The sequence below is a fragment of the Neofelis nebulosa genome, chromosome 2 (genome assembly GCF_028018385.1).
Source record: "Neofelis nebulosa isolate mNeoNeb1 chromosome 2, mNeoNeb1.pri, whole genome shotgun sequence".
NCBI lineage: Eukaryota > Metazoa > Chordata > Mammalia > Carnivora > Felidae > Neofelis > Neofelis nebulosa.
Window position 1 is genome coordinate 216,985,885 of NC_080783.1, and position 12,697 is coordinate 216,998,581.

Here is a 12,697-nt window from a genome sequence, read left to right on the forward strand (position 1 = left end):
GGACTGAGAAAGGAGCCCCTGGGAGCCAGAGAGTGTTCCAGGAATTACAGAGAGGAGGGAGCTGGTAAAGGAGATCCCTTAATTCTACATATGAATGGGCACAGGTCTGCAGCTTGCCCTTGGGCTGTGCATGTGCAGGAGAGACTCAGAGCCATGTAGCAGACTTTGAGAATTGAACTACAAACGTAAACAGCTGCCTGCACCCCAGGCTAATCTCTGAGTGCTACCTGCATGAAACAGACACTAAGGAACACAGCAAAGGTTTTAAAAACTTAAGTGACATTGGAACCACCATTCACAGAAGGCAAAATAGAACTTGTGGTAGGAACCTAGCCAGGTAACTGTATGCTAAACAAGTCAGTGTTCTTTAGAGGATTTCAGCAGGACACAGAGTCTCACAACAAAAGCATCAAAATCAAACACTGTTCGGCATATGAAGATCCAGGAAAATGTAAACAACTCTCAAGAGAAAAGAAATCAACAGATACAAATCCTGAGTTGACCCTGATATTGGATTTAACAAAGGCTTTAATGTATTATAACTATGCTCCGTGGGGTAAAGGTAAATACACTTCAAATGAATGGAAAGATAGAAGCTCTCAGCAGAAAAATAAAAAAACTATACAGGGGTGCCTGGGTAGCTCAGTCGGTTGAGTGTCTGACTCTTGGTTTCAGCTCAGGTCATGATCTTGCCATTTGTGAGTTTGAGCCCTGCATCGGGCTCTGTGCTGACAGAGCAGAGCCTGCTTGGGTTTCTCTCTCTCCCTCTCTCTGCCCCTTCCCTGTTTGCTATCTCTCTCTCTCTCTCTCTCTCTCTCTCTCTCAAAATAAATGAACAAACTTAAAAAAAAAGAAAAAATACACTATATAACAGAAATGGAAACTTTAGAATTGAAAACTACAATGTCTGAAAGGAAACAGAATGTGGATGACAGAGGAAGAAGTAAACTTGAAGATAAATTAAAGGAAATTATTTAACTTGAAAAACAGAAAGATAATTAAAAACAATTGAACAGAGCCTCTGGAAACATCAAACATCAAAACATCTAATATTTGTGCCATTGGAAGTCCAGAAAGAGAAGAGAAAGATATTGGTATGGAAAAATATTTGAAGAAATAACGACCAAAAACTTCACAAGTTTGGTGAAAGATATAAATTTACAGATTCAAGAGCCATCAAACAGGGTATACTTAAGGAACATTAGGCATAATAAACTGGTGAAAACCAAAGTTAAACGAAAGATCTTGACAGCAGCCAGAGAAAAGTGACACCTTGTACAGAGAACAATCAGAATTACCGTGAATTCTTCATCAGAACCTATGGAAGACAAAAGACAGCAGATCAACATTCTACACTCAGTGCAGATATTCTTTAGGAATGACAGCAAAACAAAGACATTCTCAGATGAAGGAAGACTAAGAGAATTTGTTGCCAGCACAACTGCTTACAAACAAATACTAAAATGAGGTTCTGTAGGCTGAAGGCAAGTGATGCCACAAGGAAATGTGGTACTTCAGGAGTTCCTTTAGGAATGAAGAAAGAACAATAGAAATGGTATGTATCTGACTAAATAAAATAGACTATTTTCTTAAGTTCTTTAAAATACGTATACTGCTGAAAGGAAAAAAAATAGAGCATTGTCTGGTACAATTTTAAGTGAACATAGGTATAATACATAGGACAACTACAATATAAAAGAGGGTGTAAAAGGACATAGATGCTTATAAGGTGTGTATATTTTACTTGAATTGGTAAAATATTAATCTAAGTAGACCATGAGAAGTTAGGTATGTATATCATAATCCCTAGAGCAACCACTATAAGATAATACAAAGAGAAATGAACAAAAAACACACCAATAGATAAATTTAAATGAAGTACTAAAAACATTAAAATAATTTAAAAGAATGTATGAAAGGGGGAACAGAGGAACAAAAAAAAAACCAGTGAGAACAGAACAAAAAATATATATATAAAATGGGAGGCCTAAAGTCAACCATATCAATAACTACACTAAATGTAAATGGTCTAAACACACTGATTAAAAGAGAGACTGTCAGATTAGATTAAAAACACAAGACCCAAATATATTCTATATTTAAACAAATATAATGACTTAGGTTAAGAGCAAAAAGATAAAAAGAGATACACTATGAAAATACTAGTCAAAAGAAACTAGAGGGGCTACATTAATATAGACAAAGTAGATTTCAGAAAAAGAAACAATAAAAAGGGGATCCAAAAGGACATTATAATAAAAGAATCAATTTACCAAGAAGATATACAATTCCTGAATGTGCATGCACAACAAAAGAGCTTCAAAATCCATGGAGCAAATCATGATGGAATTAAGAAGAAAATTCACAATTATTCCTGGAGATGTCAGCAGTCTTCTCTCAATAATCAATAATTTCTAGTGCAGAAAATCAGCAAAATATACAAAACCTGAACATTATAAATCAACTTCATCTAATTGAGATTTGGAAAACATTCCATCCAAAACAATAGAATACACAATCTTTTTAGGTGCACATGGGACATTCATCAAAATAGGCCATTCTGGGGGATCATAAAACAAACATCAACAAACTTGAAATAACTAAAATTTTGCAAAGTACATTTCCTAATTATAATGAAATGAAGCTAATAATCAATTACAGTAAGGTATCTGGAATATACCAAAACATTGTGAAATAAGAAAGGACACTTCTAAATAACCTATGAGTCAAAGAAGTAATGAGAAAAATCAGAAAATATTTTGAACTGAATGATAAAATATAGAACACATTAAAGTTTGTGGATTCCAGGTAAAGCAGTGCTTAGAAGGAATCTACAAGATAGTTTCTAGAACTAAGAAGTAAATTTAGCTAGGTCACAGAATATGAAGTAGTATACAAAAATTAAGTGTATTTTTATGTACTAGCAGTGAACAATTAAAAATAGGAATTACAGGTGCACCCGGGTGGCTCAGTCAATTGGGCATCTGACTCTTGATTTTGGCTCAGGTCACAATTTCACGGTTCATGAGATCAAGCCCGCATTGGGCTCCGTGCTGACAGTGTGGAACCTGCTTGGGACTGTCTGTCTCTCCCTCTCTTTCTGCCCCTCCTGCTCTGTCTCTCAAAATTAATAAATAAATTTAAAAAAAAAAAGGAATTACAGACAGGACCATTTCTAATAGCACCAAAACCCATAATCCTACTCCCAAGTGAAACTTTTTTTTATCCATTTTGAGTTTATTTTTGTGTCTGGTGTAAGAAAGTGGTCCAGGTTCATTTTTCTGCATGTCGCTGTCCAGTTTTCTCAGCACCACTTGCTGAAGAGACTGTCTTTATTCCATTGGATATTCCTTCCTGCTTCGTCAAAGATGAGTTGATCATACGTTTGTGGGTTCATTTCTGGGTTCTCTATTCTGTTCCACTGATCTGAGTGTCTGTTCTTGTGCCACCAAATGAAAAAAATGTTTAAGTGATACAGAATCTGTATGCTGGCATGTATCGCAGCATTACTCATAATTGCCAGAGACTGCCCTTCAAATGGTGAATGGATAAATTGTGACACACCACTAAATGGAATATAAAGAATAAAAAGAACTGAAATATTGATTCAGGTAAATTTCAAATGCATTATGCTAAATGAAAGAAGCCAGCCTCAAAAGGTTACACACTGTATGATGATTCCATTTGTATGATATTCATGCAAAGACAAAACTTTAGGGATGGAGGGGGCATCGCCAGGGATGTGTGTAGGGGTGTAGGGGGAGGCACAGACCACAAACGGTCAGCATGAGGGAATTTTGGGGGGTGAACGGAATTATTCTGCATCTTGATTATGGTGGTGGTTATATGATTATCACTGTTTAGCAAAAAGTGTACATTTCCTTGCATGATTAAGTTAAAATTAAATAAAAAATGTTAAAAAAAAAAAACCACAATGAAATCCACAGTCCTCATCTGAGTCCAATCTGAGCTACCAGTCCAGCTCAAAACATGGTAGAATTGCAGACTTTGACATCAAGGACACTGGAGGAAATTCGCTTTTGTCATTGTTGTTTTAGTCTGATAAAATAGAATAAAGAAGGGAAATAAATGTGTTGCATCATGTTATAAAAACGACGATATGGCCAACAACAGTCAATAGATTTTTTTTTTTTTAAGTCAGAGGATATTTCTCTTCAGAAGAAAAATATTGGAAAGCTCAATAAGGCAATATCTGTCTTCCTTGTACATAATCATGTACATAATCGATTTCTTTCTCCAGAACGCTCCCATCTTTGGATTCTTCCCCTTGGTTTCCTTTTATTCCAAGAGAGCTACTGAAATCCCTGCATTCCTTCCCTGTGCCTGAAATAAAAATATAGAGTAAAGTGTAGGTCCAGTGCAGCAGTGATTTCTACAGCGTCAGACAACCCTATCTTCAGCACAATCACAATGACAATCACATCAAAGTGTATTTGAGTTTTGTTCTTTGATTGCCACACTATTGTTAGACTGTCATTTTTTTTTTTTTTATCCAGAAGCTGTAGATTAGATCGATGTGCATTTGTTCAGGGAAATATGTGTATGTAAGTCTTCCCAACAGGGATGAACGTTAACTGACTTGCAGCTGTGGCCAAAAGTCCATCGAATGGTACAGAACATTAAGAACAAATATTTTTCAGCATTTTGTAAGTAGGAATGTTCTGTAAGTTATGTATTCTTACAATACAGTACAACAGTGCCCTTTACCAAAAAGCAAAACCAGACAAATTTTTTTAGCAATTTCTCAAAATAATTTTTTATTCCCAGGTGATGACTCAAAAACATTAATGATGTGCAAAAATACAACTAAATATCAAGTATAAAAATCCTTAATAAGGCAAAAATATATCCCCCTGTAGTTCTGTGAAATTCATCCATTTTCATTTACTTTTGATTATGAGCCATAGAGTACAATTATGACAACACGTAACTTCTATTATAAAATCCAGAAATGGGCCTCAGAATTTGCTAAATAATACTGATTTAATTTCTTTAAGAAGTTTATGATAAAAGTGTGGAGTTTAAAATCTGATACAGGGATACCCTATAAAACCAATTCCTTTTGTTTTGGGTATCCCAATAAGTGACAGGGCAGTTCACAGCCTTAAATCTGATATACCCCGACAGAGCTAGCATGGGTTTGAGTCCTATGAATTAACATTAAAAATAATTTCTTTTGGGGCGCCTGGGTGGCGCAGTCGGTTAAGCGTCCGACTTCAGCCAGGTCATGATCTCGCGGTCCGTGAGTTCGAGCCCCGCGTCAGGCTCTGGGCTGATGGCTCGGAGCCTGGAGCCTGTTTCCGATTCTGTGTCTCCCTCTCTCTCTGCCCCTCCCCCGTTCATGCTCTGTCTCTCTCTGTCCCAAAAATAAATAAAAAAGTTGAAAAAAAAATTAAAATAAAAAAAAAAATAATTTCTTTTATATGTATTTCAAATTAACACTAGCTTGATCACTATCTTAGGCATCCCTGTGTGAGCTGAATAGGGCTATCTGGAAGTTGTACTTTTTTTGTGTCAGTAGATAAATATTAATCACTTGGGTCACTGGGGGCAAATTGTCATCTGTTCCCGCAGCCTGGGCGGAGATGGGTTCGGAGCCAGCAATCCAGAAGGCAGGAAAGGGCCAGAGGCCTGGGAGCCCCTGAGACCCCGCAGTCTCGGCCGTCGCCGGAAAGTTTGTGTCAGACCTTCCCCATGTCGTCGTCCGGGAGCGCGGGTAGCGCGCAGGTCGGTACAGAAATTTACACGTGGACACCTGGGATGCCTTATTCGGAACAGGTGCGGACAAGGTGACTCCCGAAGGGTCCGCGAGACCAGATGGCTTGATTATAGGAATGCTTATAGGGATCAAGTCCAACAATCCAAGTGCCAAAAACTACCCGCTTCGGGTTGCGTCCCCACCCTCAGCCCCGGGCTCCGAATCCCTCCCACCTCCCGGGGCTCGGTCCTACAAGCCCCTATTTGTCCTTCCAGGTCACGTCCCTCGCGACTTCCTCACTCACCTGGCTCCACCCGCGCTATCCTCGGAGGCCTCGCCCAGTCTAAACTACAGGCCGCCTAGCCCCGCCCCTCACCCGCATTGGCCACGCCCCTTCCGCCTGTGCCCTCTCGCGGCGCCACTTCAGTCACGTCACCCCTTGCCGGGCCCTGCCCAGCCCCAGCCCCAGCCCCGCCCCATCACTCCCTCCAGGTACCGCCCCCTTCCTGCCCTGTAGTCGCGGCGGTGGCTGGTGCGGCTCGCGGTACCCCTGTGCGGATCCCAAGTCCTCTTCCCCTCCCTACAGCCCCCCGCCCCAGGTCATCCTATGCCGGGCTGTCTCCTGCACTTCCTGGGCGGAGGGACCTCGCGCCCAGGACGCCAGTGTTGCCTCCCGGACCCACGGGCCCAGCCAGATGTTAGTTAGCAAAGCGCCTGACATAGCAGCTCAATAAACACACGGAGAAGGAAAAACAAGAAAGGAAAACTTATTTGGGGGAAACTTTCTAAAGATATTCACTTTCGAATAAGTTATGTACAAACCAATAAAAACTAGTGCAGGTGGATGTGTGGATAGATGGTGGATGGATGGATGGATGGATGCGTGGGTGGTCAGGTGGATGGATGGATGGACGGATGGTCAGGTGGGTGGGTGGATGCATGTGTGCTCAGGTGGATGGATGTGCAAGTGGATGAAAGGATGGATGGATGGATAATGGGGGGTGGGGTGGATGGGAGTACCGCTCCCATTGTCTTTTAGAACAGTAGCCCTGGGAATCAGAGCTTTGGAAAATTTCTACTGGAAGAGACCAGGTGCGATTTGGCCGGGCATGTATGTATCATACAGACAACACATTCTTTAATTAAACGTCAGCATCATCAACAAAGTTTTTGAGCACCTGCTAGGTTCCAGGCAATGAGGATACCGCAGCCAAAAAAACAGAAGGCCCTGTCCTCATGGAGCACACAGATACCAGCCCGTAGGAGGCTGCGGAGAGAAGCCAGGACAAGGGTGACACGGCACCTGAGGTGAGGGAGGGTTCTAGGGTGGCATCTGATTAAATGAACTTGGGCTTGTAAATCACTGAGTGTCCGTCACAGAGACAGCACACTGTATTATGTGTTTGAGAAAAAAGCACATGGATGAATGGGGAGAAGAGCGCAGGTGGGGCTGCCTGGCCCTCGCAGCTGGCCCTACCGAACACTGGTTTCACTGAACCATCAGGCCAGGTCACCCTGTGTCTGCGCTGGACCAAGAAAAAACAACGGCGCTGGTAATCAGGTCTGCTCAGACAAAAACAGGAGCGCATTCGAACCACAAAAACGATCCAACATCCCCTATCCTGGCTAACACGAGAGACGGCGTCTTCTCTTCCAGTCACTACTTTAACCTCATATGGTTTGTCCTGCTTCCTGGATAACAATTATTGAGATCCAGGAGTGGAATCATCTCTGCTTCCTGACAGCAGTCAAGCCAGAGCACAGCCCTGCTTCTTGGAGCCCCCACTCCACCAGATCACCCACCCCAACTCCTTAAGGTCCTTTACAGTACCTCCTTCCTGGGACGCCACATGGTCCCCCATGATGCATGTTTTTATGAAACACATCAAAAAACCCAACTTTGTTTGTTTGGCTCTGGGTGTGTCCTTGTTTTTTTTGTTTTTGTTTTTGTTTTTTTTTTTTTGGCTAGCAGACATTACAAAAAAGAAGTAATAAAAGTGAAATGATTTTTATAAAAAATTTTTTAACTTTATTTATTTTTGAGACAGAGAGAGACAGAGCATGAATGGGGGGAGGGTCAGAGAGAGAGGGAGACACAGAATCGGAAGCAGGCTCCAGGCTCCAAGCTGTCAGCACAGAGCCCGACGCGGAGCTCGAACTCGCGAGCCACAAGATGGTGACCTGAGCCGAAGTCGGACACTTAACCGACTGAGCCACCCAGGCGCCCCAAAAGTGAAATGATTTTAACAGAAACAATAGTTTGATATTCTATATGTTTAGAAACCTGAGAGACCCTCTCCATCTTTACACTGGAGGATTCAGGTAAGCTAAGTTCTGATCTTAAAAAGGGCCTGCAAGAAATACAGGGGAACTTTGGAAATCAAAGCTTAGATACTGTTTCAGGGGACAACTGGGTCTTCTCACTTGAAATATCAAATACCTCTGTGAGTCAGGGACTCCCACGCACTGGGTACAATTGAGTTTTGATGATTAGATCTGAATTGGCAAAGAAGTATCAAGGATACAGGCTGCCTTCCATCACGTACGAGTTAAGGAAGAGACATAGAAATGACAATCACGGTAAAGTCACCCAGCTGGCTCAGCTTGGCCCAGTGCCCGTCCTCCTGGTAAATACATCGTGGTGACACAGCCACGTTGGGACTTTTCATTTCCCTTTGACTCTGTGCCCAGCCCTCGGTTGCAATTAATATTCTCTGTAACTAAAAGCCTTCTGTGACATCAGAAAGATGAAAAGTCCTGGCCGAAGCCATTCGGGCATCATTCAGGTGACATTTGAGTCATCCCTTGAACGTTGCCTAGATGAGGCTCCCGTGTAATTGGATGAATCAGATCAATAAAGAGAGTGGATGTTTACCCGGCATCCCCCCTCCCCGCCCCCCTCCTCGTCATCCACAAGGCGTGACACATCCCCCGATGCATGAAGTCCAGACCTGGAGTGTCATTGCTTTGGCAGCTCATCCTTCTTTGAAAAGTGGCCTTCTGGGTCACCGGGGTGGGGATGGACGCCTCTGCTGGAAAAATAATGCCTGGCAGTGAAGATCTGGCCCATCTGTGGCTGCCCACAAGGTTCCACTGAAAGGCAGCATTTTTAAGGCCAATGGATAGACCTCTTTTTAAAAGTACTTTATAAAAATCGAGGCCCATTGAGTAAAGCTGTTATCACTAGGCACGTTGTCATTTTCTCAGGTGGTCACCTCCCTTCCGGGGAGTTGTGGACAGGGCCATACTCATCCAGTTCCACAACATGGCTCCTCTCAGGCACCCCTGCTGTGGAAGGGCCCCTAAGCACCCGCGGCTGGTGGCAGGGCTCCCACCTTCCAACACTGCCAGGTCACATGAAGGATACCAAGGACGGGGAAACCATCAGCCCAGCCAGGTATGTGTCCCTGTAGCAGGCCCAGCGCTCACAAGCTGCAGGAACTTGGCAGGCTTCTGGACTTTGTGCAGCCTCCCTTCCAGCATCTGAAAAGCAGGGATGTTGCCCTGGCTCCGTCCCTCCCCCTGGACACTCCGGTACGTGTGCCCACAACATGCCGAGCCTGGGACACCTGCATGGGCATCATCGTTATTATTCCACTGATAGAGGAAGCGCCCGGCCTTGTAGGCTTTCCTCCATTCTTTCTAGAGCTCGTTCTCATCAGCCTCTCAACCCTCGATGCCACCAAACCGCTCTTGCCAAAGACCCCGTGGGCCTCCCGGGCCCTCATCTCCTCTGCTCTCCTTTCCTGTCCGTCCCCGAGTCCTTGGTGACCCATGCAGCCCTATGCCTTTGCACACCATCTGCTAACTTCAGGTTTAATCGGTAGCCCAAGTCTTCTGCCTGATCTCGAGTGCCTCCAGCTCCTTCTTGACCTCTGCCTGGCAGGTCTCCAACCAACATGTCCAAACCACTCTCAACCATCCCCCCCGCAAACCTGCTCTACCCACGGATGTCCACATTTTCTTATAGGTGATGGAGCCTTTCCAGGTTCTCAGGTCAGGAACGTTGGGCAAGTCTCTTGAGGCAGTTCTCTTGAATGCCATTCTCTTGAGGCAATTCACCAGAAAATCCTAGCAGTTTGTCCTTCAAGATAGCTGCAGGGGTGCCTGGGTGGCTCAGTCACTTGAGCATCCGACTCTTGATTTCAGCTCAGGTCATGAACTGTGAGATCGAGCCCCACATTGGGCTCTGCGCTGACAGTGTGGAGCCTGCTTGGGATCCTCTCTCTCTGCCCCTCCCTGCTCATGCTCACTCCCTTTCTTTCACTCTCTCAAAATAAATAAACTTTAAAAAACCCACAAGAAGTGCAATATCCAGCCATTATCACCACCCCCAGTTCCAGCCTTTAGAGGGCAGTCTCTCCGTTTCTGCCTTGTCCACGCCCCACCCCTTGCAGTCTCCTCCCCACACAGTGGCCAGAGTGAGCCTTTAAAAACACCATTCACATTCTGTCATACCTGTGCTCCACACAGGCTTCCTAACCTACTCACTTTAAAACTCCAGGTCCCTAAAATAGCCATCAAGAACCTAGATCTGTCCCTCTACCGTCTCTCTCTCTGCAACCTGCACTGTCCTCCCCCTTGATCAACTCTCCTGGAGCCAGGCTGACTCCCAGGGTGTTGCTGAAAGCAGGCAAGACCCAGTCCTACCCCAGGGGCTTGGCAGTTGCTATCCCCTTTGCCTGGAATGCTCTTTTTCACAGAGAGCCACACAATACTCTCCTCCTTTCCTTCTATACTGATCTCCTACCTAAAATAGCCTCTCCATCCCATCGCCTTCCTAAGTCTAGTTCTTCATGGCATTTATCACCACCCGATACCCAGATGTGAATGACACGTTAAAAACCCTTGTTTAAAACCCTTCATTGCCTCGCCTCTTTGCCATTAAAGGACACAAATCCAAATTCCTTACTTGGTGATATGATCTAGTCCCACATACCTCTCTGGTCTTAGCAAGCTGTGCCCAGCCTTTCGCAAACACACTGAGCGCATCCTCTGGGCTTTGGTTCAGGCTGTTTTCTCACCTGGTCCCCATTCACCTCTCCCGAGAAGCCCCCCGATTCTCCTGGGGGGGCGAGGTGGGGCTACGATGCCCAAGAGTTATTGCCATCGTGCAGTTGACAAGGACGGCATTCACTGGCCATTTACACGAAATGGTTATCTGAGATATAAATTAATCTAAACTAAACCTGTAACAAATACAGATTAAGTTTTTCATTAATCTACATTAACTCTATATCTGAGAGTCTATAACCTGTGATTTTACACTAATAGAGATAAGAGTGGACCCCTATGATGTCTGAGATGTCATCTGAATGTGAGCTGTGCTGGTTTCAGGGACCCGGGTCTGTGTCAGAAATGGTGTAGACTCTGAGGAGCACAAACGCACTCCTGATAGGTCTTCCTGGATTATGACAATTAGTCCTCAGAAAGTCCTAAACAGGCTTGAGACACTGGGCAAAGTCACCCCTATCAACTTCTCCTTAGGGAGCCCTCCCAACTGAGGACTCTGCCCATATGACACAAGAGTAGACAGTTGTTTCAGAACAGACCAAAAAGAGATTTGTGACTTTTCTATTTAGCCAATGGATGCTGGTGCTCCATGGGCACGAGTCACCCCAAATACGTCATATTAACTCGTTGCTTCTTCAAGACACACACAAAAAAACGCCCCTCTGGTTTAAGAAGGTAATTTGCAACTAACGAAAGGGACCCCCACCTCTTAGGAAACGTGGTCCTCATTCACACCTGTTCTGCCATAGACACGAAGCTGCTCTGCCTACCAAGGACCATGAGGATTGAATGATGTGTCAGTACATTTCTGGGACAAGGTGACATTGTCATTGAGGGTCTGTGGAAGGAAAGAAGCTAATTTTCTTTTAAGCTTAAGCCTGTAGTAGTAACTTAATTAGGCCATGCTGTAAAATCATCACTAATAACTGTCAGAAGTGCCCCTGAGTCACCAGAGGATGACAAAGCTTGGCAGACAGCCTCTTCCATAGAGAGGAGCATCTAAAGTTCACCCCACCTCTCAGAAATGTCCTCAAGGGGCACCAACAGTCCCCCAATCTCAGTCTGCCTGCTTCCCGACCTCACGGCAGGACTTTCCTTAAGGAGTGCTTTACATATACACATGTAATATATATATGTAACACATAGGTATGTGATATATAACAAAATAAGGGCACCTGGGTGTGTCAGTTGGTTAAGCATCCGACTTTGGCTCAGGTCATCATCTTGTGGTTTGTGAGTTTGAGCCCCGCATGGGGCTCTGTGCTGACAGCTCAGAGCCTGGAGCCTGCTTCCAATTCTGTGTTTCCCTCTCTCTCTGACCCTCCCCCACTCGTGCTCTGTCTCTCAAAACTGAATGTTAAAAATTTTTTTTTTTTAAATTTTTTTGTAACGTTTATTTATTTTTGAGACAGAGAGAGACAGAGCATGAACGGGGGAGGGGCAGAGAGAGAGGGAGACACAGAATCGGAAGCAGGTTCCAGCCTCTGAGCCGTCAGCCCAGAGCCCGACGCGGGGCTCGAACTCACGGACCGTGAGATCGTGACCTGAGCCGACGTCAGACGCTTAACCGACTGAGCCACCCAGGCGCCCCCAAAATATTTTTAAATAAAATAGTACTTAAAAACAACCCTTCACCCTACACAGTATTTTCAATTTTGCAGCATTACATACCAGTTCTTGTCCACATACTCCCCTTTTATTACAGTGTCAATCACCTTGTATCCTAATTCCTTAACGTTATTTTATTTTCCAAGTTTCTGTAATCTTTTAGTTATCATTTGAATGATTACTTAAATGATGTGTTGCTACACTCTATGATCTTTAACTTACACACTTATTTTGGGCATTTAGGCCAGAACCTGGTGCCTGTAGGTTGAATTACAGCTCTTTGTGGGTGTATACTATTTGACAAAGAGTGGTCTTACAGTGCATTTTTTGTCATTCTTGTTTTTTATTTTTTTTTAG

The 12,697-nt window shown here is 44.0% G+C and overlaps 1 long non-coding RNA gene across 1 annotated transcript; it reads right to left on the reverse strand.

The window, feature by feature from the left end:
- Nucleotides 1-2,091: 2,091 nt before the first annotated feature.
- LOC131505545 (uncharacterized) lies at nucleotides 2,092-6,163 on the reverse strand. Its single transcript, XR_009258451.1, has 2 exons — nucleotides 6,024-6,163; nucleotides 2,092-4,059 (listed from the first exon to the last, which is right to left on the reverse strand). It is a non-coding gene; the product is annotated as an uncharacterized LOC131505545 (long non-coding RNA).
- Between the last annotated feature and the right edge of the window lie 6,534 nt (nucleotides 6,164-12,697).